This window comes from Pleurodeles waltl, chromosome 6 (genome assembly GCF_031143425.1).
Source record: "Pleurodeles waltl isolate 20211129_DDA chromosome 6, aPleWal1.hap1.20221129, whole genome shotgun sequence".
Taxonomy (NCBI): Eukaryota; Metazoa; Chordata; class Amphibia; order Caudata; family Salamandridae; genus Pleurodeles; species Pleurodeles waltl.
Window position 1 is genome coordinate 169430711 of NC_090445.1, and position 26261 is coordinate 169456971.

General features: G+C 43.2%; 1 protein-coding gene across 3 annotated transcripts in view; it reads left to right on the plus strand.

The window, feature by feature from the left end:
• Window positions 1–26261, plus strand: part of LOC138299470 (amine oxidase [copper-containing] 3-like) — a 386966-nt gene that overhangs the window by 316164 nt on the left and 44541 nt on the right. The window lies entirely within an intron of this gene.

The following is a 26261-nucleotide window of genomic DNA, read 5'->3' on the forward strand; positions in this document are numbered from 1 at the left end:
AAAGCAGCAGGCCACCATTTCCCGGGTGATGGCGTGCTATGTACCTATCAAATAGTGAGACTCCTTGGTGCGTCTGATGTTGCATCCGACCAAACCTCGGCTGCAGGTGGATGTTGATGTGTGCTGGGCCCCAGGTGTACCGCATGCTGCACTTGTTGTTGTTACGGTTCCTGACTTGCTGGTGTGCTGCTAGTAATACTGAGGTGTATCTGCTTCTGTCTTGTGTCATAACGGGGGTGGGGTGGCGCTGGGGAGAAGCAAAGGCCCTGGGGTTGTAGTTGTGAGGCGACAATGACAACGAAGGGCTAGGGAGAGGACGAGGTTGCTACTTCCAAATGAGCGCAAAGTAAAATGTAATGAGTGAAAAAATACTTATTTTCAGTACATATGCTATCAGCTATTTGGTGTATCATTACGCCATCTGGGAAGTGCTTCCACGAGAGTGCGGTAGGCATGGGCGTAACGCCCCCACCCCCTGGCGGGGGCTCACTTTCCATGCTGGGGGGCGCACACATCTCCAGGAGACCAGCTGCAAATCATTAAAACAAAAAAAAAGGTTGTGCAGTGAGAGAGGCTGGCAAAGGCGTATTATCTTTAGATACTAATAAAGAATAATACATTAAAGTGCCTCCCATTTGAAGGCTTCGAGGTGGTGTGTTGTGGTGTAGTACTTCTGCACAGGAGCTTTCTCTAATTCACAGGGCAGGGCTTCAGAGCCCAGTACTGGAGAGGAACTGGAAAGCAGGACACATAAGCAGTTTGGTTTGCAGTGATTGCTTTAAGACTGGGCAGTGTGACAGGGGCAGGGGCGTGGTTCTCAGTGGTGCAGCTGGTGCAGTGGCACCGGGGCTTGGGGGAACAGTTTCCCAATGACTGGCTGCTTTTATTTCAGTAAGACGCCCTCCCCGATTTTATTTTTAAGTCTACCTGGCCCTGCGGTCTCGCTCTGCATTTCACTGCCACGCTGGTTTCGATACTAGCAGAACATGGCCGTTCGTTGATGCACCATCTTGCAGAAAGAGCGTGACGCATTCAAAATAGGTCAGTTTGGCACTTCATAGTATTTTGTGGACACTCACTGAACTTTAATTTGTATAATGGTTTCATGTCCATTATTACTCTAGCGTTTTAATTCTCACTTGCCAACCTCAAAGGAAAACTGTCCTGACATTTCCAGTCACGACTATTCCTTGTGGACAGCTTGATGTTAACAAAATACAGCATTCGAACCGTGCCAAGTAGATGCATTTGTTTTCATTGACTTAGCAATAACAGTTTTGGCCATTTGTACACAGAACAGTACAAAGTAATGTGGGACATGGTGCTTAAATCGGAGGTGTATTATTGCCCAGCACAATGATTTTTCCTTTATCAACCTCAAGAGGATGATAAGTCCAGTCAGCTCTGCTCAGATAACAACCTATGAACTTCATGGAATGACCGGATCTCTGCCGGTGGCCCTTAGCAGGTTTACGTCCTTTTTTAAATGATAAATCTTAAGTTACTCCCCATACGTTACTGGTTTTCTGTAGTGTTCAGCACGCAGTGATATCGTTTCGTCCACTCCCGCAGTAGTGGTGAATCTGGCAGATGTTGTTAACTTGCGGTTTTACCAGCCCTGCTTGTTATTAGCAGATCGATCATTCCCTGGTCAATTGAACCTAGTTTAAAGCACCAACAGTCTCCTGTATTTAGGGCATACACGGCTGGTCCCTAGAGTCCGCACATGTATGTTTGCGTGCTTTTCTTCTGGTGCAGAAGTGACATAATGTGAACAGGCACTCCCACCGGGGTGGCACAGGGCGCAGTGACCCATGCAGGCATGGATTGCAGTGTAAAGGTGGAAGAAGACACGAAACCACAAGGGAACGGTGACTATAAGTAGCTGTTTGATTTAATAAAGAAAGGAAGGCAAAAAGAGAGAGAGAGAGATGGGGAGTATTCAGTTAAAACTTTGGTTGGTTTTCATATAGTGCTTCACTCTTTGACCACTTCTATCTGCAACAAACCATGTGTTATACAATCTAATTTAATAGCATTCAGTTTACTGTCCTTGGAAGGATGAGCAGCTGACCCTACTGGAAAACACGTGACCCACTGGTATCAGCGATGTCAGCAGCCAGCATTAGCTCCTGACTTGTGGCTCATTACGGGTTTCCCAGCGCAGTGTTGCAATATTTCCGCGTTACTGTAACCATTGGGCAGTTGGTAATTACTAAGCGCATTGTTACTTCATTCACCATCTTGCTGGTTGAAGGTGGAAAATGAGACTAGACGATATGGAAAGACAGAGGGGTAACAACATGGGGAGTGTTAGAAACTGAGAGGCTTGTTAGGAATTTTACAGGCAGATCTAATAATGCATTCAGTGGTGGCTTGCTCTTTAGGGTGAGGAGGCTCCTCCTGCTTTGTTTTCTGCCCTTTTTTATTGGACCAATAATGATTGACTATTTGTGTAATTAGAACGTGCCAACCTTCACTGTGAGTGAGGGTCAAGCAGCCATGGTCAACTTGTCTCTGATGGCAGGCACAGAGAGGTATGTGCAGTTTGTCTCTGATGGCAGGCGCAGAGAGGTATGTGCAGTTTGTCTCTGATGGCAGGCGCAGAGAGGTATCTGCAGCTTGTCTCTTATGGCAGGCGCAGAGAGGTATGTGCAGCTTGTCTCTGATGGCTGGCGCAGAGAGGTATCTGCAGTTTGTCTCTGATGGCAGGCCCAGAGAGGTATGTGCAGCTTGTCTCTGATGGCAGGCCCAGAGAGGTATGTGCAGTTTGTGTCTGATGGCAGGCGCAGAGAGGTATGTGCAGCTTGTCTCTGATGGATGGCGCAGAGAGGTATCTGCAGTTTGTCTCTGATGGCTGGCCCAGAGAGGTATCTGCAGCTTGTCTCTTATGGCAGGCGCAGAGAGGTATGTGCAGTTTGTCTCTGATGGATGGCGCAGAGAGGTATGTGCAGCTTGTCTCTGATGGTTGGCGCAGAGAGATATGTGCAGTTTGTCTCTGATGGCAGGCGCAGAGAGGCATGTGCAGTTTGTATCTGATGGCAGGCGCAGAGAGGTATGTGCAGTTTGTCTCTGATGGCAGGCGCAGAGAGGTATGTGCAGTTTGTCTCTGATGGCAGGCGCAGAGAGGTATGTGCAGCTTGTCTCTGATGGATGGCGCAGAGAGGTATGTGCAGCTTGTCTCTGATGGATGGCGCAGAGAGGTATGTGCAGTTTGTCTCTGATGGCTGGTGCAGAGAGGTATGTGCAGTTTGTCTCTGGCAGGCGCAGAGAGGTATGTGCAGCTTGTCTCTGATGGCAGGCCCAGAGAGGTATGTGCAGCTGTCTCTGATGGATGGCGCAGAGAGGTATGTGCAGCTTGTCTCTGATGGCAGGCCCAGAGAGGTATGTGCAGTTTGTCTCTGATGGTTGGCGCAGAGAGGTATGTGCAGTTTGTGTCTGATGGCAGGCGCAGAGAGGTATGTGCAGTTTGTCTCTGATGGCAGGCGCAGAGAGGTATGTGCAGCTTGTCTCTGATGGATGGCGCAGAGAGGTATGTGCAGCTTGTCTCTGATGGATGGCGCAGAGAGGTATGTGCAGTTTGTCTCTGATGGCTGGTGCAGAGAGGTATGTGCAGTTTGTCTCTGATGGCAGGCGCAGAGAGGTATGTGCAGCTTGTCTCTGATGGATGGCGCAGAGAGGTATGTCCAGCTTGTCTCTGATGGCAGGCGCAGAGAGGTATCTGCAGTTTGTCTCTGATGGCAGGCCCAGAGAGGTATGTGCAGTTTGTCTCTGATGGTTGGCGCAGAGAGGTATGTGCAGTTTGTCTCTGATGGCAGGCGCAGAGAGGTATGTGCAGTTTGTCTCTGATGACAGGCGCAGAGAGGTATGTGCAGCTTGTCTCTGATGGATGGCGCAGAGAGGTATGTGCAGTTTGTCTCTGATGGCAGGCGCAGAGAGGTATGTGCAGTTTGTCTCTGATGGCAGGCGCAGAGAGGTATGTGCAGCTTGTCTCTGATGGCAGGCGCAGAGAGGTATGTGCAGTTTGTCTCTGATGGCAGGCGCAGAGAGGTATGTGCAGCTTGTCTCTGATGGATGGCGCAGAGAGGTATGTGCAGCTTGTCTCTGATGGATGGCGCAGAGAGGTATGTGCAGTTTGTCTCTGATGGCTGGTGCAGAGAGGTATGTGCAGTTTGTCTCTGGCAGGCGCAGAGAGGTATGTGCAGCTTGTCTCTGATGGCAGGCGCAGAGAGGTATGTGCAGTTTGTCTCTGATGGATGGCGCAGAGAGGTATATGCAGCTTGTCTCTGATGGTTGGCGCAGAGAGATATGTGCAGTTTGTCTCTGATGGCAGGCGCAGAGAGGCATGTGCAGTTTGTATCTGATGGCTGGCGCAGAGAGGTATGTGCAGTTTGTCTCTGATGGCTGGCCCAGAGAGGTATGTGCAGTTGGTCTCTGATGGCAGGCGCAGAGAGGCATGTGCAGTTTGTATCTGATGGCTGGCGCAGAGAGGTATGTGCAGTTTGTCTCTGATGGCTGGCCCAGAGAGGTATGTGCAGTTGGTCTCTGATGGCAGGCGCAGAGAGGCATGTGCACCATCCATCAGTCAGATTTTCCAGGCCCGGAGAAGTCCCAGTTCTGACCTCAGAGGCCTCACATGCCTTTGGGCCACCCATTTGTGAGTTGCTGCAGCATTTCCTGTAAATGTAGCCAGGTGTACTTTAGGTTTCATCGAACACAAAAAAGATGATGGAAGGAATGATTGCCAGAAGTATGACACCTGGCAATTACATTTCAACCCTCTTTTCCTCACTTTGCCACCCCAGTTTGAACCGAGCCGTATGTAATTGAGTATTGGCCCTGCTCCAATGGGAACAGTCCAGCCCAAACCTCCGGGCCAGGTCCTCCCTGAACCGGAACACAAGGAAAGCAAGATTGGATTCGGCCTGATTGGAGCTCTTCAGTCAAGTATAGATTTCATATAACACCCTAAGTGGCCAAAGGTATGCCCTGACATGGGTTAAATGCTCGTTCTGCCACTGGTACCAGCTAGACCTAGCTGAGGAACATGGGTGGGATGCTACTCTGAACATTGCTAGGCTTATAGCAAGCATTCCTCCCATCAACGTTTGTGTGTTTCACTTTAGGCTTCAGCCATATAGTGCCCGGGGGCTCCACTCACTCACCCGCCCCTCTCTCATCTTGTCACACGAGGCAGGAGTGCGTGAGAAACAATGAAAGTGAGTTACACTGAGTATAGCTGGGATTGAGAATAAGAGATCCAGAGTGAGTGAGAGGGTGGAAATGAGTGTGTGACCTATTTTTAAAAAGCAGTAACATTTAAACACATTATACATGCCCTACTGTTTCCCTGACTGCAGAACATGTTAATATCCATGAAGCTAATTTTTACCACCGAAAACACTGATGATAGCATGGAAGTAAGTCGCAAGGGTAAGGTGCTTGAAAACGGAGGGTGGTAGGGTGATCAAATATGCCCCCCCCCCCCCCGCAGTACATTGTAGCCTCCCCCCCCCCACACCGAAGTTTAGTTGTGCCACTGGCAGTAGAGACTAATTTACATCTGAAAAGATCGCTCAAACATCACATTTTTTTTACATTCACTTCCGACATGCTACAATCTATACAGAAAGCAATCCCCTTTTGCTAATTTCCAGTGCTGGCAAAATAAATGAGGCCGGCTTTAAAGTGATAAGCGACATTTCTGCCATGCAGCACATGTAAACAGAATTTGTGAATACCTGTATGTACGTTTTGACCAAATAAGTCCCGGCCTACCGGCTTTGCCAGTGCTTCTCATGAGCACCCTGCTTGGCTCAGTATTGACAGAAAGTTTTGTGCGCTTTGTAAATAACGTTTAAAGGACCGCCGATAACAACAGTTGGATAAGCATGGCCCCAGATGTCTTTCATGACCTGGAAGCTGGAATTCTGGCTAGGCCCACTCAGCTTTTCATCCTGCCCATGCCAATCTACTCAGTACGGTGTCTTTATTTTTTCTGTTGTGTTTCTAAAGCACTAAAAAGTAGAGGACACCTTTGTTTAAAGTACAAACACAAGTTATAGCATAAAAAGCACAGCCCACTAAGGCTAGAAAGATAACTTGAGCCCCAGAACATGAATATGAAATATCTCTTTATGAAACTAGTGCCAGTGATAGGAAGTGTGTAGGAGATTCAGCTTGTTGAAGCCCCCACAGGGAACAGGTGAGGTAGAGAGGACCCTCTTTAGGAAACAATAAATCAGAGTACAGCCGAAAAGATGTTGGATTGCTGCAGCCTTATGCATTTTAAGATTCTTATTAAAGAGAGCATTTTCTTGGCTGAACCTGAAAAACATAAAACTGCTTTTCTGTTACTCTCAGCACAGTAGAAGGATTACATGCAAAGGTGAGAAACAGAGCAGGTGACATGCGCAGTCAGACGCAGGGTTTTCACCCAGAATCAAAAAATCAAGGTAGTCTTTGCAGAGGACATATTGCAGCTTCATCTACAGCTTCCTTAATTAGTGTTTTTACTGTCAGTGTGCCCCTGATGGCAGATAAAGGGGGGTCTTATGGACCCCTCTATATATCCCTTTGCAGGCGAGTGCAGCCACTCCCCTTACCGGCCTGCAAGGGGATCTGTAATCCCTCTTAAAAGTGCAGGCGGATTGCTGCCTGCACAGGGAAACACGGAGTGGCTGCTTCAAAGCAGCTCAGTTTTTCACGTAAATGCGCTGCCCTCCTGACAGCGCGAGTTCGCGGCTGCACTGGGGGCAGCATAGGGATGCCTTGGGATTATGAGCCCATTCTCAGCCAGCGATTACATGGTGGTATCACCTGCCATGTGAAGACTGGCAGAGACGGGGTGCAGGGGGCCCCAAGGGGGCCCCAGCACTGCCCATGCACTTGGCATGGGCAGTGAAGGGGTCCCCTTGGCTAGCCCTGCCGCAATGTTCACTGTCTGCAAAGCAGACAGTGAACATCGCAACAGATGCTGGTGCACCATACGCACTACAGCCTCGCCGCCGGCTCTCTTATGAGCCGGAGACAATGCTGTAGGCTGACCCAGCAGGAAACTCTTAATGGGGCCCGCAGGAAGGCGGCTTCACTGGCGGCAACCTGCCCGTCGGGACTTCGGCAGACGGGCTTTTCTGTCTGTGGAAGTCATAATGACCCCGAGAGTCTCTTCCCCAAAGGGCTCGATTTTCTCACAGTCCTACCATACATGTAAATAAATTCCCCTCTTGGTGCCACATCCCAAGCAAACATCTTGGGTCCCTGGTTTCATTTGTTTCAGTTTGTTAGATACCATCTCGTAATTAACTTATATTCTGCCTCACAAAGTAAGATGCCTCTAAAGCCTTTATGCAGGTTGTCCAAAGTATACTCGTATTCTGTCCCACTGAATTCCCACTGTGCATGATGCTGATGATGATGAATGATGATGATGCTGAAGGCAACTTATAGCGTTCATAACTAGTCCTGGGAGTGTCCTGGGGAGAAACAGCAATGGCCACACAGATGAAACGGCACAAGTTGTTTCAGCACAGACCCATGTTTTGAGTTTTTTCCTGAACGTCGCTGTATCCATCACCCCCTTGTGGTGGGCATGATGCTTGGCTCCTCTTTGAAGGAATTCAACAATTTAGTAGGGCGTTCCATGAGAAGTGTGTATGTTGTTATAGAAGGCTATTGTGAGCCCATCTGGGTCGGGAGGCCTGGTGGGATGTATTATCTTGATAGCTTGGAGGGTTTTAATCATACTTTTTAAAGTATGTTTCTAGATATGTACATGAATTATTATGTGTAATAAAAATATGTTATGTTTGTTAATATATATGTTAAAATACATTTTGTTAGTTGATTTTTTTTAAAGTTAGAATTGGAAATAGTAAATTCGAACCCTGCAAGGTCCAACACTTCTTCTGCTGTTGCTCAGTTTGGAGTGGGAAGAGTAATTCTGACCCATCCAATTTCCAACCCTTTCCTGTTGCATAGTTTGGAGTGGGAATAGTAAATCTGACCCCTCCAAAAGACAAATACTTCCCCAATTGTTGCTCAGGTTGGAGTGGGAATAGTAAATCTGTCCTCTCTATAGACGCTATAGACTCTCATGTTTCCCAATGTTGTTTAGGTTTACGCCGGAATAGTAAGTCTGACCCTCCAATTTCCAATGCTGTCCATTTCCACACTGTTGCTTAGGTTGGCGTGGGAATAGTACAACATGATTTTTAAAGTTATTTTTCTTATAGTAGCTGTGTTATTTTTTATTTATGTATTTTTTATTTTTGTTTAATTACAGCTATAATTGTTCTTTTTTCTTTGTATTGTAGTTGTATTTTTTATAAAATATTTTAAATTCTATATACTCACCTATGTATTGGCAATATTTTGATACACTGTATTTTTGTAGTCAAAATATTTGTACTTTACATAATATGTATGTAAAGTTGATATTTATGTGCTCAATAGTTTTTTGCAATATTTAGTTTCTCAAATATTTTTTTCTTTGATATTATGCCAAATAAGTGATACACCATATCTAGGCAGCTAAGTTAGCACTATCATTTCATATTTTTAGGTCTGTCTGGGAGAGTGGGCTAGCAGTATCATCAGGCTCATGTATTAAAACATAAAAAACAAATACATTATGTACAGGGGTGGGGGTTGGTTAGGCCTCTCCCTCCATTGGTCTGTTCAGGTGATTCATATTTTGCTTCCACCCACCACTAACACCACAGCACACAATATAGGACTGACTGTTTGTATAGTGAGTAAGTGCAAGATTCCTGATCACATATACACATTGGCCTAAAAAGAAGTGCAATTTCAGTGATGGTGGGCCAATGCTTTATTTTGTCAATACTGTTTTCCTTCAATTCTTAAGCGTCCTTGTCTGTTTAAACTATACATTCAGGTTACAGTAGCCAATAGTACTCTTATTTTACACTAGTAAGAACCATATCCATGTGTGATCAAAATATATTTCTTTTATAAATGCACCCGCCTACTATAAAACACCTTTTTCCGATAAGAATGATATGTGATGGTTATTTTTTTTAACTTGATTATTGCAAGCATACCACAGTTCCCCACTACGTTTTGATTACAGCATATCCGTGCAGTAAAAAAACAAAAACAAATAACTATTGAACCAGCTAGCCAAGGCCAGACCTATTAGCTTTGTCAATCCTTGTTCTTTAACTGTATCTGGTGCAACTTGATTATGTAAACAATGACACGTCTTTAAATTTTGACTTACAACCTTGGCACTCATTCAGTAAATAAGGCATTACTTTCCTATTGTTCAACCATTCGGGAAGAGTTGGTACCAACAGTTAAGGGCCAGCACTTCAGTTAAAGACAGTCCACTTTTTAAATAAGTAAACTACAACAGAAAGTACTTCTGCTATCGTGAACAACAACAAGCCCAAGAACAAGCATTTGCTATGCAGTGGGTCTCGCGTTTGCTCGAGTTAGATCTATCAGCGGTGTAAAGTCCTAACTGGACTTTTCTTGCCACATAAATTGAAAATTAAAAGTAAAACAGTTGATGTAAGCGAGCTGATTCAAAGCGCCATGGCCGCAATGAGCATGAGCGCCAAGGAGAGACACAAAAGGTAAAATAAGTTTGCTTGCAGTCAAACATCGGCAAAAGTGCAATTATCCATTTAACAGGGACGATGGCCAAGTCGGTAACCAAACTGCGCCAAGGCGGGACAAACATAAAGCATTTATCAATGTCATCAAACGATTTTTGAAAGGCAAGCCCACGAAGGAGTGAAAGTGATGGGCATGATGTGGGTGTGTTTAAAAACCCACATACATAACAACAAGTTGGAAAAGCAGGGCTTGCGCGCTGCTATGCTCAACCTACAAAACGACAGGGCTGATCAAAATTGGGTCTGTTAAAATGTTCTGATCCAACATTTGTACACCTGTTTCTGAACATTCTGGAAAATTAAAAAGTCATGGTAATTATTGCTACCATATAATGTGACCTCAACAGGATAAGTATTCCATTAACTGAGATGTGCGTCAGTGAGGGCACACACATGCAGATTGAAATGTGTGTAACTGAGGCAGGCACCAAAAGCTGCAATATAAAAACCTGCATTTTTTGTTGTGATAATCACCTGGCAGCTGTCCCTCGGAACCATCTTCTCTGCAACAAACAATCATGATGTAAGTGGTATTCAGAATAGACATCAAACCATGTGGTGAAGATAGAACTGCTTCCTAATAAAGCAGTTGCTGTGCGCCATAAGGATGCTTCTTAGACAAATTAGACATTAGTCATTTACCTTGCACAATTATAGCTAGGTATGCATCGGAGCAGATCCCTTCTTGCATTGTGACAAGTAAGATCGGTGTAAATTAAGAACTGCTCAACAGGAGTATACTGTGTTTCTAGGGCAGTTTGATAAGGTCCTAGTTGTGGAATTAAGCATCTTGACTGGTGGAGTGAAGGGATACTGAGCGAAACCCACTGGTAATAGTCTAGTTTGCTAAGTACCAGGGAATGAATTAGTGCCTAAATGGAATTGAAGGCAAGGCATGGTTGTATTGTTTGCTTGTTCATGTCCTGGTAATGTGCTGCTATGGCAGTGGTGTTAAGTAATTCATTCCTGCGCACCTATAGCCCTTGCAGAGAAGGGGGATGCTAGGCAGTTGAAAGGGAAGTGAAATAGGTTGGCGTGGAGGAGGGGAAATACAAGAACTCCATTTTGGAAGAGTTGAGCATAAGGGACTGGAGAGCCATCCAATGTTGACCCGCAGTGTCTGTTAGAGATGCATGAATGGACAGAGGCAGTGAAATTGGAGAAAGAGAATATTTTTGTGTTGTCGCCTGAAAGATGATATGAGAAACAAAAAGAGGAGAAAATCTCACCAATATGGCGGTGTAGAGAACAGGAGCGGTCTAGAACTGATCCTTGAGGGACACCCACAGGAGAAGTGTTGGTGGGGATCTATTGGAATCCAACCTCACAAAAAATGAAAGCTAGGAATTAAACCACTGAAGAAATATTGTTAATATTGATAGCTTGTAGCTTGTAGTAGGGATAGCTTTACTGCCCAAAGCCTGGACTTGTAAGATTTATTTAACCTGATGGAAAGTTCCTCTATTTAATAACAGCCAGTAAAATTCCAGCAACAGGAAGGATAGATTTGCTGCATGGAGCATTAATGACAGAAGTATATGACCTATTTGGTAGTGTAACCTCTGCCTCCACAAGGACAGCTCAGAAGAGCTGGTTGCCTAAGTCTTTACCTAAGGTGTTGCTTTTCCATCCGAATCCTGAGTGTGTTTGACTGGTGCAACACTGGGGATCTATCGGATCTCTAACATGAGGATTTTCGACGAAGCACATACAATGTTTGTAACTGATGCAATAGTCTTCCTGCCCGAAGGTAAAATATTATTGAAGTCTATGTAACATGAGAAATTGCTCCGCTGTCACATTGTTAAATTAATATGGTTGGCATTACCTGTGTGATAACTTAGTTGTCTTAAGTTAGAGCCTGTGTTGACCTGAAGAAAAATCAGGGATGAGAAGTAGAAACTGCTGCTGTGGAGGGTGCTGCTGTATAAGGGTAACCTGTGATAGTTTGGGTACAGGGCAGCCGCCAACCTCAGCTGGCATTGGAAACCCTTGGTAGGTTGGTCACAGGGCCTGGCCAAACGTCATGCACAGTGGGGAAGAGAATCCTTCCATACAACTCAGGTGTGGGATACCATTAAAAAGCTGAAAGTGACTGAAAACACTGCAGTTAAAGCCAAGTTATGGTTAATATTGGTAATAACACTCTAAAGTACTTAAAACGATGGGAGGCAACCAAGCTTGAGTGGCAACACACTCAGAGAGCGCATGGCGGGCAATTGTGCAGATTTGAGATAGCTCCCAGGCATTAAGTGGCCATCCCAGTGACAGATGGGCGCTGTACAAATACCAGTAACAGAACATGCGTGCACCTGTATGACTTTGTGTTTCATAAAATGTGCTGAAAATTAAGACACCTTTCAGCCATTGTAACATTCTGAGGAATTATGTGTGATTTGTCTCTTGTGGCGAAAAGGTCGTATATTTGTGGGAGCATTTCAGTAATCGATTCCTCTGTAATTAACCTCCTTTTTAATTTCGAATTTATCTGTGACACCAGAATGACCTTTCTCAGCCACTTCTGAGAACCATGAGTACCTGACCCTGTGTGCAACATGAATTGTCCGTACTTTAAAAACAGTGGTCGGTGGTGGTGGAGCTGAGGATATGGAGGGTCAGGGCAAATATAAGAATCTAAAACCCAACCATCCAACTGTTCCCGAGAATGGGAATCTCTTTCGCAGCCAGCAATTGCATGAAAGGATTTGTATTTGAATTGCATTTTTATTGCACTTCATACCCCTGGCTATGTGCCAAAGAGCATCATATCGCTGCACACTCGGGTGCTAAGTCCTACTGGGGACTATTTTGGTGTGAAGATGGAACACATAGAGTAGTTATTTTACCTGTACTTTATGGACTTTCCAAAGCCTGGTATTTGGGGTTTCTACAGTTTTGCCTCCATGATTTATTCTCAGGAACCTTTCTTTGCAGTCTGTCCTTTGGCTGGTAGTAGAGTCCTTCTTGGAGTGTAATGAGTGGTCACTTTCTGCATAAGCCCCAGGTTTTCATTCCGCAACATTGTAAACATGCTTCATGACACTTGAACTGTGATCCTGGATAAATTTTCTAGGTTACTAGAAAGGATACATTTTCTACAAAAACACCAAGAGCAAATCTTTTGTGAGATTTCCCACGTGAATTAATGTGCAGGTATTATTTGTGGGCAGTCAAAATCATTCTCCACTTTCTGGCTTCAGTAATTCCAACCAAAGTTTTGCAAAAATGTAACCCCTTGTAAGCAGTTTATCTTTAAACATGAAGTTGCCAGCGTACAACAGGCAACATTTAAAGTTATCCATCAATTCGAGACATATTTCATCTTGTCTGAGGTTCATCATAGTGATTTAAATAATATATTTGTTTTATTTATTTGTGAGAAGGTACCACAAACTCAATTGTCTGACTAGATAATCTTATAATCGTTTAACCTATAACTCATTTTAAAATCTAGAAGAACTGTTAAAAAGAGAACCTGAAAGTAGCATGCTAAGGAAAATGGAGAAGCTGGTAAAAAAATTTAGGTTGAGCTTTGCAGCGCACAAGCGCTGCTTTTCCAATACGGCGGTATGTATCTGGGCTTTTAACCACGCCCATCGTATGCACATCGCTATCACTCGTTCATGGGCTTGTCCTTCAAAAATCCTTTATTTGCGTTGGTTAATGCTTTACGTTTGTCCCTCCATGGGGTTGTTTAGTTACCGCCTTGGACATTGCCCCTGTTACATGGCTAATTGCACTTTTGCAGATACGTTTGACTGCGAGCAAACCTCTTTTTCCTTTTGTGTGCTGCTTCACACTGATGCCATGGTGCTTTGAATTTATGCACTGATAACCGGTGCAATGAAATTAACACTGCTGTGATACAGCCATGTTTCTTTGAGAGCAGTCTCTCTGCTATGTTTTTTCACATACTGCAGCTGCCCTCATTGGTTCCCTGGGAGCCTTCTCACTATGCAATTTCATAGTCCAATTTGGTATTATTTAATGAACTAGTAATGATTTTGTGATATTTCTTATAAACGAAGAGTAATTTTGGTTTTTACTGTCCAACTCATTTTGGGCCTTACAATTGAGTTCAGCATCTCATGTGGCACCAAAATCCTTTGGGATCTCACCAATGGATGATGGAATCCAAATCCCTGTAGAAGTATATCTGTCTTCTGTGAATTTTACTCTGAACCCATAAGTCGCTCACTAGTTTTTGCTTCAATTAGTTTGAGGCCGCTATAATTCATCCAGGGGACCAGCTGGATGTGGTAGGCGAATGGCTGAGTGGAGTTGTTTGGTAGGTGTGTGGAAGTTGATTCGACTGTTGAGGTAGGTGGGGCCAAGGCTGTGTAGGGCTTTGGGTGTGTGAGGAGTTTTAAGAGTGCACATTTGTGGGTGTGGAATCAATGGAGGTCTTTGAGGTGTGAGGTGATGTGAGGACAGGGTGATAATTTGAGTGTCAGTCAGGTCACTAAATTTTGTATGGTCTGAAATCTTCAGATTAGTTGGCCATTGATTTCAACAGAGTGCACTGCTGTAGTCCAATTTATTGGTGAAGAGGGCATGAGTGACTATTCTGCATGTGTTGACCGGTAGCTTCTTGAAAACTTTCTTGAGCATTTTGAAGGTATGGAAGCAAGAGTTTAAGACTGCATTCACTTGGCCGACCATAGCGAGCTGGTTGTTGACCACTATATAGAGGTTCTTAGCCTGGGTTGTAGAGCAGTGTTTGGGTGGGTCCAAGTTCCGTAGGCCACCAGGTGGAGTTTCATTGAGATATGTCTTTGCTGAAGAGTATTACTTCCATTTTGTCTATGTTGAGTTTTAGACAGTTAGTTTTCAGCTGTCTGGTGACTGGGACATGCTGAAGGTGACTTTGGTTCTGGTGCTTGATGTTTTGTCAGAAAGGGAAAGAGTGAGTTGGGCATCGTCTACGTAGGAGATTATGTTGATTCCGTTTGAACAAATGATGTTAGTGAGAGGTTCAGGACTGGCGCTGAAGAGTGTGGGGCTGAGCAATAATCTTTGGGGCTATCCGCAAATGAGGTTGACGGTGGCCGAGGTGAAGAGAGTAAAGTTTATAGACTGGTTGCGCGGTCTACTAGGAAGGAGCAGTTCTAGCAAAGCGCGGGCCTTTATTGCCGGCCTCATGGAGACGTTAAAAGAGGATGGGGTGGGAGAAGGAGTTGAAAGCAATGGTCTAGTACAATGAGGGCAGCAGTGTGTCTCTGTCCATGATCAGTGAGTGTTATATGTGGAAGTTTAATTAGAATGTTCTCAAGATAACAATTCACTGAAGATTACATTTGATAAGCTTTTCACAGTTGTGTTGCTTGCCATTGCAAACATGTTTATAGCATTTTTAATGTAGATACTGTTGTTTAACAACATTGTACTTGTGCCATAAATTCTATTACTTTTAAGTCTAAAGTTACTCCCTTTGGGCACCTGACTGTCAACAGCTTAGTGTAGTCAGACAGCGAAGCCTTCTGCTTTGAGGTTGTAGGAGTTAGAAAGTGAGGCATAGTATACGCAAGAGTAGATAACACACTGTACTCCAAGGTCCTAATTCTGCGAGTCGCAGGACTCCTGAAGCAGACATTTTCCATCTAAAATTATATTCTATGTTATATATAACACCTCCTGCACCGTAAGGGGCCACAGACCCTACAGGGCGGCCTGGGTTACTGGGTCAAAGCATACCACAGAAAATATCTCCCAAACACGAAAAGCCCAGGCACCAGTCCATGTTAAAATCCAAGCATTTAATAGCATTTCTGAGCAGCAAGACAAAAAATCCTGACGCGTTTCAGCAACAGCATGCCTTGTTCACAGGTAAGTAAGAGCAGGTGTGAGTGAGCCAGTGCTTTTAAATACACAGTCATGTGACTTCAATAACCAAACTCCAACTCCCATAATGGACAGTTCCATATAAATAACTTCCTGAGCTGTAGCGCTTAATTTCCATATAGCTGCAATAGAGTCACAGGCACTTCAGTTCACCATACAAATATTCTTATGTGCATTAGGTATACATTACTTGATAGTCCACTTGCTTTTACAATTGCTGCCCAGCATGATAACAGCAATACATGGAAAGTAAGATATATATATTGCAGGGATCGGTAATTCTAACATTTATAAATAGGAATACAGCTTTTCACCTATTAATTAAATCTATTGAGGGCAGTTGGTGTTAACACATTGATTTTAATTGCCAGTTCCTAAATTCTGTGCTGTGTTTTTTTTCTGGACAAACTCTGCCGGGTTTAACATGATGAAATATATCCTCAGCAAACCGGGTGTAATCATACTGCAAACCTCGTTAAACATTTCTTGTAATACCAGTTCTGGTGGGAACTTCTTTTTTTGCCACATTCAGTATTAGAATGAAATTTAGTTTTATTCCCTGTAGATACGATAACTTATAAGAAGAATAGGACCCTAACCAATAGCATATGGCACTTCTCATATGATACAGAGGCCCATATTTATACTTTTTTAGCGCCGCGTTTGCGCTGCTTTTTGATGCAAAAACGGTGCAAACTTGCAAAATACAATTGTATTATGTACGTTTGCGCTGCTTTTGCGACAAAAAGCGGCGCAAATGCGACGCTAAAAAAGTTTACATATGGGCCTGTATTTTGTAAGTTTGTGCCGTTTTTGCGTCAAAAAGCGGTGCAAACGTGGCACTAAAAAGTATAAATATGGGCCAGAGTACTAGAAGGACTGGCCCCTTCTCGGCATCTGATGAGCCCGTTGCAGCGTTTATGTGTGAGGTGCTATAAACACAAACTACATGAGGACGTATGGATTAAGGCCCATATTTATACTTTTTTTAGCGCCGCCTTTGCGCCGCTTTTTGACGCAAAAACGGTGCAAACTTGCAAAATACAATTGTATTATGTACGTTTGCGCTGCTTTTGCGACAAAAAGCGGCACAAATGCGACGCTAAAAAAGTTTACATATGGGCCTGTATTTTGTAAATTTGCGCCGTTTTTGCGCCAAAAAGCGGCGCTAAAAAAGTATAAATATGGGCCTAAGTTTCAAACCATTTCTCTTCAATTCCTGAGAACTGTTCGCGGTCTGATTCAAATAATTTTATAACGGTGTTTATAAACAGGTTTCCGTCTCTGGGGTGGAGGTGACAGAGAAAAGGACCGCTCCAAAGTAAGATGTTCTCTTTCTGCTCCCTTGTGTATGATTTTGAGGTCTGGGGTCAAATTTGAACTATTGTGCAGTTTAGGGACTTTGCTGATGATCTTCTTTGTCTTATTTTTCCTAAACGTCTTAAGCCAGGCTGCGTTGGTCCTTCGGGTTAGACCTGTGGATTTGAGGGAGAATGTTGGAGCCTCTGCACTGTGGTTGCCAGGTGACAGCCAGCACAACACAGGAGTGGGGATTTCTGTGGAGAGAAGGGAAGATTGTTTTACTGGGACAGATTAGTGATTCTCCCCAGTTCACCATAGCACTGCAGTTTTGGGGTGAGCCTGGAACAATGGAACAGATCCATCAAGGCACGTTTGTAGGGAAACAACCATCTTTTGCTACCCATTCGGTAACCCAAATGGATACCAGTGCCAATGAATCGATCCCTGACTACACACATGTGGAACATACCCACTACACAGTACATATCAAGGGCGCAGCTCTGAGCGGTTCGTTGTACTTTACCCAGGAGAGTCATTGGGCAGGCTCTTCACTGGGGCTGCAGGTCCAAAGTGATGTACTCCTGCAGGCTCCACCACCAGTCACATGATGGTGGAATATGAGGGGATGGTAACCTCATTGTGGTTGCGACACAATTTGGGCGAGCTTCTATTCATTAGCACCAGATGCTGCTGTCAGTTTCCTTTTCTTTTTTTTCTTTTTTTTTTATAAAAGAAGGGGCATCACTTGTGAGATCACATACTGTCGAGCTCATGATAGGAAAACCATGAAATAGGTCAACACAAGCATTGGAATGCTAACACATCTGGCTTTCATCGTAATGCATGCTTTCAATACACGCAAGTAGACACCGGGTGGTGTCATTATTCAATGCATGGGGAAGTTTGAAATATGAAACGACTGTAAGAGCAACGTGCACAGCATGTAAACAGCCGTGATATTCCGAGCCCTTGTATTGATGACGTTAGTAGACAGGTGACGCTGTCTGGAGCCAGATGCTAAAAAATGTATATTACATGGGCAGCACATCTGTTTCAAACCATGCAGAGGGTTTCTTTTCCAAGCAATTCAACCTAAAGAGATGTGATTTACTTGATGTTCAGTGTTTTTAAGTTTATCATATAATCAGCCATAGCCCAGGGCACTGGAATGAAAGGCTGTTGTGTTAACACTATGGGCAGTATTTTATGCAGGAAGTGTACATAAATAATACAGATTACCATAGATGGTGCCACAGTGTGGGTTTTAGGAGGTTTAACCTTTCCACCAGGTTGCCTCCCTCTGAGTATGAGAACATCCGGTTTGAGTATTGTGTGACATATTTAAAAAGTGCCCTATGTCACCTGCGGACTACAAAGTGCGTTCCAGTAAGCTATAACATGATGTTCTGTAGGCGCTGCAGAGTATCCTTTCAGTGCTGAGACTGGGCGGGAGCATGCAGCACAAGGTGACCATGTTTGGAGGGTCGAAACCAGCTGAAGAGAGATAAGTACATGATGGTAAGGGAAGGAAGCCCCTGTAAGTAGAATCTGAATGACTGCTGCTTCCTTTAGTGATGTCATGGAGATCTGCGTGCTACCTGTGGGTCTCAGGCATGACTCCCGCAAACACCGTCAGCCTTTTATCCTCTTGAGTCAGATTGGAGCTCCAGACCCGTTGGGTAATATTATTCCCAGTACAAAGAATATATTTACTGTGTGAGCAGTACTGTGAGCTATACAAGTATCACTGATTTGGCCAAAGAAGGATTTTCAAGATGCTAATCATGGGGCTGCGTCTCACAGACTGCACTTCATCCACCTTCTCACAGCCATCTCCATCTTGTTCAACATAGTTGGAAGTTGGATCTTAAAGGGATCAGGCCACACTTATTTTCAATTTAATTCTGCTGGTTTATTTTCTAACTCTGTAACTGGCCCAGCTCACCTCAGGTTCCAGTTGTACCTAGTGCCTATTTTGTTAAATAATAGGGTCCGGGACCAAACGTTTGTCCTAGGAGCTGGCACTTTTGAAAGTAGGTGATGCGGAATCCCAAGAATGTCTTTTCTTGATCCCACCCCATGCTTCGTCCATTCTCCACCATACAATACATTCCCTTCTCACTGAGCTGACTCTTGTAGGTTTTTCATCCCTGCATTCCCCCTTTGCGTTATTTTTCCGCCTTACTTTTCCCCCATCATTCCCCCTTTTCTACCTCTCTCTCTTTTGGTCTGGGTGAAAGTCTGAAGATGAAAAATAAGTCCTGGTCCCAAAAAATGAGCGCCTGTGGTTACCACATGCAACCACCAGCGCGAATTAAACACTGCTTGTAACAGTTTGACTGCGGTCTGGACTTACAATAGAACAGGACACCAAGGTAAAGCGCACAAGAAGGTGAACTACCAGAGCTGTGCTGGTCTAGAACATGAAATGTGCTGGGAGTAAACAGCCGAATGAGAAGTGCAGCCATCAGTCTCAGGACTGGAAAGGGAGGAAGGCCTCTTTCCCATCAGTTTTGTGCCTTTACTCCTTACACATTCTCCTCTTCTGTCAGCACTGATAATTCACGAGTGAGAGCTCTCCAGAGAGCACTTAAACTCAAGCCAAACAGCGATTTTTCACATCAATCTCCTGGAGCTGTGGTGCTCGCCCATTCCTAGAGAATTTAACCTTTCAGCTATGCAGGAAGTTTACATAAATAACACAGATTACCATAAATGGTGCCACAGGGTGGATTTTAGGAGGTTAAGGAGTGAAGCTGGTTGGCTGATTACAGAGCCTGGGAAGTTTTTGCAAACAGGAAGCCGGGAGGAAAGTTAACGACAAAAAGAGAGTTCAATAAAGAGAAACGCAAACATCTAGGGAAGAAGATGTCGGAAAGAGGGACAGGTGGAGGTGGTATTGTTTGAAGACAGTGTTTGAAGGGCAAGAGAGGCAAAGCTCTGAGTGAAGGGAGAGAAATGAGAGTGGGCTGGGCAAGAAAGGGTGGGAGATGCAAAGAGAGGCAACATAATCTGGAGGGAGAGATAAAAGGGGGATTTGGTGAGGAGTATGAGAAGAGAAACGGGAACGGGTTAGGGGAAACTAAGGTGTTCAAGGAGCTCCACATCGATGGAGAAATTAATAGAGCTTCATACAAATTCTCAGATCATTCATTATACACATTCGTAGACTGATATACACAAAGACAGAGGAGCAGACAGACTGATACATCAGTAGATAACCAGATAAATAAATGGATAGACAGTCGGAGTAGTGTGAAGGTATTTAGAGTTTCAAGTAAATAGAAATGTGCCTTCATGTGTACTTCACATAAACTTGAAAACAGTTATGTCTGGCTGGGTAACTAATGGTTTTACTTTTGCTTGTTTGCTTTGGCACACTTTATGGCACAACTATTTGACAATGGGTAACTGCACCGGTTCTCGCTTGCACGTGCATGGGTGGCCATCTTTAAATGATTTTTGTTATGCTGTAAAAAATAAACATTTCAAAGTTTGCCGCACATGCATGTTTGCGCATGCACACACGTACATGTGTGAAAGGCCATTTTGGAAGGTTTTTTGTCAATTGTTTTCAATCACTGTGGTTGCATGAATCTCTACACCTCAGTACTACTTCAGGAAAAAATACTTTCCCGTAATAGACCATCATTTGTGGTTCTGCTTAAAGCATTGGCTCCCTCAACTGTTCTATCATTGCTCTTTGGTTGCTGACCTATTTTGCTAAAGACTTGTTGTGATCCTGTATTGGAGCCTGCATATATATCTCATTGCACGTACTTATTCATGGGTTTAGTGGTACATTTTTAGCTCAGTTCTAGCCGGATAGCAACGAAGCACTGAACAATAGGTGAGAGCTGTAGGTTATGATTCTCAATTATTTACAGTCCCATTACATAAAGGTTTCCATTGTGTGAAAAGCAACTTTAGGTGTTTCATGTTCTCATTTGAGAACAGATCTGTCAGCACAAATTCCACATCAACAATTCCATTATGTAGCGACTCTCTCTGATACAATTCGTAATAATGATCAGTGCATCTTTTTCGAAGTTGCTTATTCTTCTTTTGATATATTTGTTCACTTCAACAATAATTTTAATTTAATTTAAAAAGAATTTAATTTTAAATTAAAATTAAGTTATTATTGCTGTAGCTTTTTAATTTTGATAACAAATGAATGCAAATACTTTTATGTTAAATGTTCAGGTAATCTCATATATTTATTTTAAATTAAGAAGTTACAGCACTATTAAGTTAAATTACATTTCAAATGTAGTTATTAGCATGGCTATAATAACTTAAAATTATTTTCTGGACCTTAAAGTAAAAACAAATCCAGCTAAATCCCACCTAAAGAAAAAACGCTTTAAAATTATATAATTGTATTAGAAATTATTAACAATGATATAAAATTATTTGAATGATTTAACTATATTTTAATAGATATTTATAGAATCAAAAAAGGTTATTAACATATTTCAAAATATAATCAGAAATGTTTTATTTTTGGATACTTTTTTAACATTAAATTACCCTTATTAATATTTTCATTAGTTTAAATGATGTAATTTAATGTACCATTATTTCCTGATGGGTTTTCTTTTAAATCCCTACCTCTATTATTGTCTATGAGAGGGTGTTGCAATGTTGGCCATATGTGTTGCTGGACCTACTAAAGCTCTGCACTTTTACTACTGTTTTAGTTGTTGTAGTAACTTTAGAAGTGCGGTTTGTGAATATCAATGGGCTTACTCTTTTGTGGATGGGTGCACGCTCCTCCTGAAACCCTTCCTCACTTCCCCCTGAACCCCTCCCATTTACTTGTAAATATTGCCATTTTCCTCCCACTCCGCTGGTCCCTCCTATATTTACTATTAAGTAGTAAGCTTACAGGTGTGAGAATCTGTCCTTAGAAAAAACAATAGGGGTGGAGTTGGAGAATAACACTTGTAGGTTTGTGAATTGCATTTTGTAGTTCAACTACTATAGTACTACTACATGTACTACAAAATGCAGTTTGTGAATAGGCCCATATGGTTTTGAACTGCACTTTGTAGTGAATGGGTATTTCATGTACTAGAAAATGCAGTTTATGAATTAGACCTTACATTTTGGTAGTCTGGATAATTCTAGAGAGGAAAAGATAATCAGTCGTGACAGCATACTCCACAGACACATGGATTAGAAAGGAGAGGGAAGTCTCGTTCCTAGGCCTCTTGATTGCTGTTCAAGTAGTGTGTTAAGGTTGACAACCACTCTCTAACTTGCCATGCCAACAAATTACTTTTCCCTAGAGATGTCTTATGATCCAGAGAGTGTGGGTAAGGTCAATATCTCAGATCAAATCACGATTTGCTTTACAAGCGGTAAAAATAGATATGAGTCACGAACCCTTAAGGGGAGTTTAGCCCCAACTCCTATTTCCACTGGCCTATTCCTTTTCTGCTTCCCATACCTTAGTCTCAGAGATCTGGATCCAATTTCGTGGTCAACAAAACATCTGGATATTTAGGACATTTGTGTCATAAGTGTTCACAGGGCTGGCTTTAGGGCAATGCAACTGGTGCAGCCGCACCTGGCGCTGACTTTGGTGGAGGGTGATGTGTTTAAATATAACTTTTGGTTCAAAAGCACTTGAACTTCCTTGTGTCTCCAGCGTTCTAAGGTAACAATAAAAATGTCAAGATAACTCTGGTGATTAATGTAACTATGGTGAGAGATTGAAATTTTGTCTAGTGCCAGTTTTGACTCATCATAAATTAGCACAGTGGGTTCATGTGGCTGCTGCATAGAACGTGTACCATGCAGATCGCAGAAGTGAGTGTGAGTGAACTATGAGTAGTGCTATAAAAATTGAAATGTTTGTCAGAGAGAGGCTGTGGAAAGATGAGATACACTGTTGGGAGAGTGGTGGTGAGGGAATTCATGGGAAAGGAGATCATGGAGTGGGGGCGCCAGAAATGATTATTGCATGGGCGCCACCGGAGCTAAAGTCGGCTCTGAGTGTTCTTATGTAGTTCAGGTTAGGTACCTGCTGCTGTGATCTGTGTGTAGTCTTCAATTCACTGGTGTCGATGTTTTTGGGACTGAAGCAGTACCATGAGTACCAGCAAGCTGGGAAAAGTACCATCTATTGGTAAAACATCAAAGCACAATTCAGTTTATAGTGTGCACTCCATAATCGGTCAATAGGGATCTGCCCTAGTGGACCTTCTGTTCTGTTCTCCCTTTAGCTCAGGTGATCGAGTCGCTCCGTTTCAGTGCCAGAAGAACACAGATGGAACTCAGATTTATTTCAACATTGGAAACACATCCAGATAACAAAATACAAGATTCTGGACGAATGTGAAGTGCCTCTTCCTGAACAGTAGAATCGATGTTACTAATTGCAACCTTCGACCCTTCAACTAGCTAGAAAATGTGTGACACCGGAGCCTACACACAAACTGTAAAATATATGCATCATTACCCAACCTACCCTTCACGCCCCATAAAGGGCCTCATTTAAGTAGATTGTGGTTGGGGCATAAATGGGAACTACTCCCACTGCACCAAGATGGCGGTTCCCCACTCTAGAGGTGAAGGAAGCACTGTGTTTACACTGGCGGAACCTTTGTTGGCTCTGTCAGTGTAAACATGCAATCTGGCGGCCTGACCGTTAAGGGACTGCCATTAAGGCCTACTTTAGCATTCGTGGCGCCCAGTGCAACCATCTTTTTGGTGCCCCCTGCATGACTCCACCCGCGATTCCCTCACTAACACCTGGCAAAAGTGCCCCCCACTTCTCCATAGTCCTTCTCTCACATACATTTGATTTGTTTAAAATCATTGGTAAAGACTAGCTTCACTGATCCACTCAGCTATCCACATAAAATCCAGATTTGTTATTTGCAGCAGGTATATTGACCCATTGCGCTACTTTATAATGAGTCAAAACTACCACTAGAGAAACCTCAACTCTCTCTCGCAGGAACATTAATCACAAGAGTTATGTTGACATTTTTAATGCTGCCTGAAAGCTGGAGAGAGGAACTCTGCAGGTGTTTTAAAATTGAAAGTTATTGCTCAACACAGCGCCCTTCTCTGAGGTCAGTGCCCTGCTTCCAGGTGAGCGCCGAGTGAGGCCGCACCAGTCGCAACCCCCTAAAGCCTGCCCCGACTGCCATATCCCAATGACGGTCGTTTTGCTCTATTGAGGATGTAGCTACTATCAGTCATTTTCCTCCCCGTCTACCAAGGAAAACATAGACTGGTCCCCACACACAGGGAAAGAGTTTCCTCTGTACTGAGACCCTATTTTTGTACTGACAAAAAAGCTCCAACTCCTGGTTTGGAAGTTAATGCTGAGTGGGCGCTTTAAAAATGGCACCCAGGCAGCAAACTTTCAGAGCTACCACTGATCCATTCACAGCACAGAGATCTCTGCCTGAAAGGTGGAGAGGACTCTAAACAGGACCAGCGGTCCTTGGCCCACATTGCCAACTGTCCGCCTAGTCAGGGTCCTGCAAAGTCGGTCCTTGAGAGCCGGGTCCATGCCAGATTTTTAGCATATCCACATTCAGGAAAAAGATGTTTCAGAAATCTACATTTTTCCAGTGGAAGAAAAGGGAAAATGGTCCTAAGTATCCTAAAAATATTATAGCAGGAAGATGAAACCTGGCTTTCTTGATTCTTGAAAGTGAGATCATCATCGCAAACTACACCTACATTTCTAGCAGATTTAACAGGCGTGAGTAATTTCAGAGGGCGACCACAGATTTGATCAAACTGCAGATGAACTACCAAACAAGAAGAATCTCTTTTTTATCTGCATTTAACTTAAGGTCAATATTTTCCATCCACGTTCTGCAAGTGGAAGTTGCTAGCAGAACATGGGGTGTCATTGCTGATAGTGACAATGATTTGCATATGATAGAACAGACGGTCCAAAAGACCTGATTAAGGATGCCAGAGTTGAGGCAAAAAGAGTGCGGCTTAACAAAGATCATTAAGTATCACAAGGTAAAGAAAATGGTTTAAAAACAAATTGATTACAGGTCATCATTTGTGTCCTGTCTGACAGGAAGGAGAGTAGCAGTTGAAGTTCAGTAGCATGGCAGGATTCTCAGATTTGGTAGTGGAATTAAAGAAAGAGTCCCTGTCAATATCAGGGGCAGGAGGGAATTTGAGATATATGGCACTGATTTTTGTCTGAAAAATATGGGGCATATCATCACGGAAGGGAGTAAAGTTGTAGTTGGACACGTTGACCCGCTGAGAGAGGTTTTCACCTGCCCCAAAAAGTTTTTTACAGGATTATTTGCATTATTTATTTTTTTCCATGGAAAACCTGTATTTTTAATTCGCAATGGTACTTTTAGATTCTCAAATAACTTTCTTATAACAAGCCCTTTGTTCAGCATTGTAATCTTTCCTACATTCCTGCTCCTGTCTACGTCATTTTTGTTTAAGTAGCTTCAGAGATTCTGAAAACCACAGAGAGGAAGGTTTATAGTCTTCCTTAACTGAACTACTGTACCTAATGCTGACGTTTTCCAGTCTTTCAAGGCGGGGGCAGCCTGATCATGTGTATCTGAGAGGGAAACAGCTGTTTTTATAAGCTCCTGATTTAAATTGTCCCTATTAAATTTCCCTCCAAGGCCTCATAGGGCATATCTGAGGCACTATTGGAGATTTATAAGCTGCAGGGACCATAAGATTGAAACTGACCACCTAATGGACTAACAATATCAGAGGCAGAATATCCTGTTTATAGATGGGGGCCTGCTAATTTATCAGGGCGCTAACAATTTGTTTTAAACCAAGGTGCAAGCCATTTTATACATGATCATGGCTGTGTCTTTTTTATTATTATTACGCTCCAAGTGAACATTGAAATCATCCAGAATAATAAAATGAAAGAAATTAAATGAAAATATCAAAAAAAGAATAAGCAACTTAAAAAAACGATGTTGCGATCATTATTATGAACTGTATCAGATAGACTTGCTACATAATGGAATAGCTGATAGGACATTTGTGCTGATAGATCTATTCACAAATGAAAGCTTGAACATCCAATGTTGCTTTTCACACAATAGAAACCTATTTATAACAAGATATTAAGGCCTAAATTTATAGGAAAATGATGGAGTATGATGCTGCGGCTAAATTGGCAGAGCTGCGCTCTGTCATTTTCACAACGCAGGGATGCGCTAAATTTAATAGAATATGGCTCACCCCTGTGTTGTCCCCTGTGCTGGCATTAAATTTAGCTGCCAGCTCCAATGAAGGCATCCTTGCACCATTGTGCAAGGATGTCTGTGTTGAGGGGTGTGGTTGTTTTTGTACGGGAACGTGTCCCTTCCTCCACATAAACAATCACTGATGGTGATTTGGCACTTCAGTGTGTGCTGCAGAATGCAGCACACACAGAAGTGCCAAAGCGTCATTTTGAATTGATTGTTTATGTGCAGGAAGGGACACCTTCTCGCC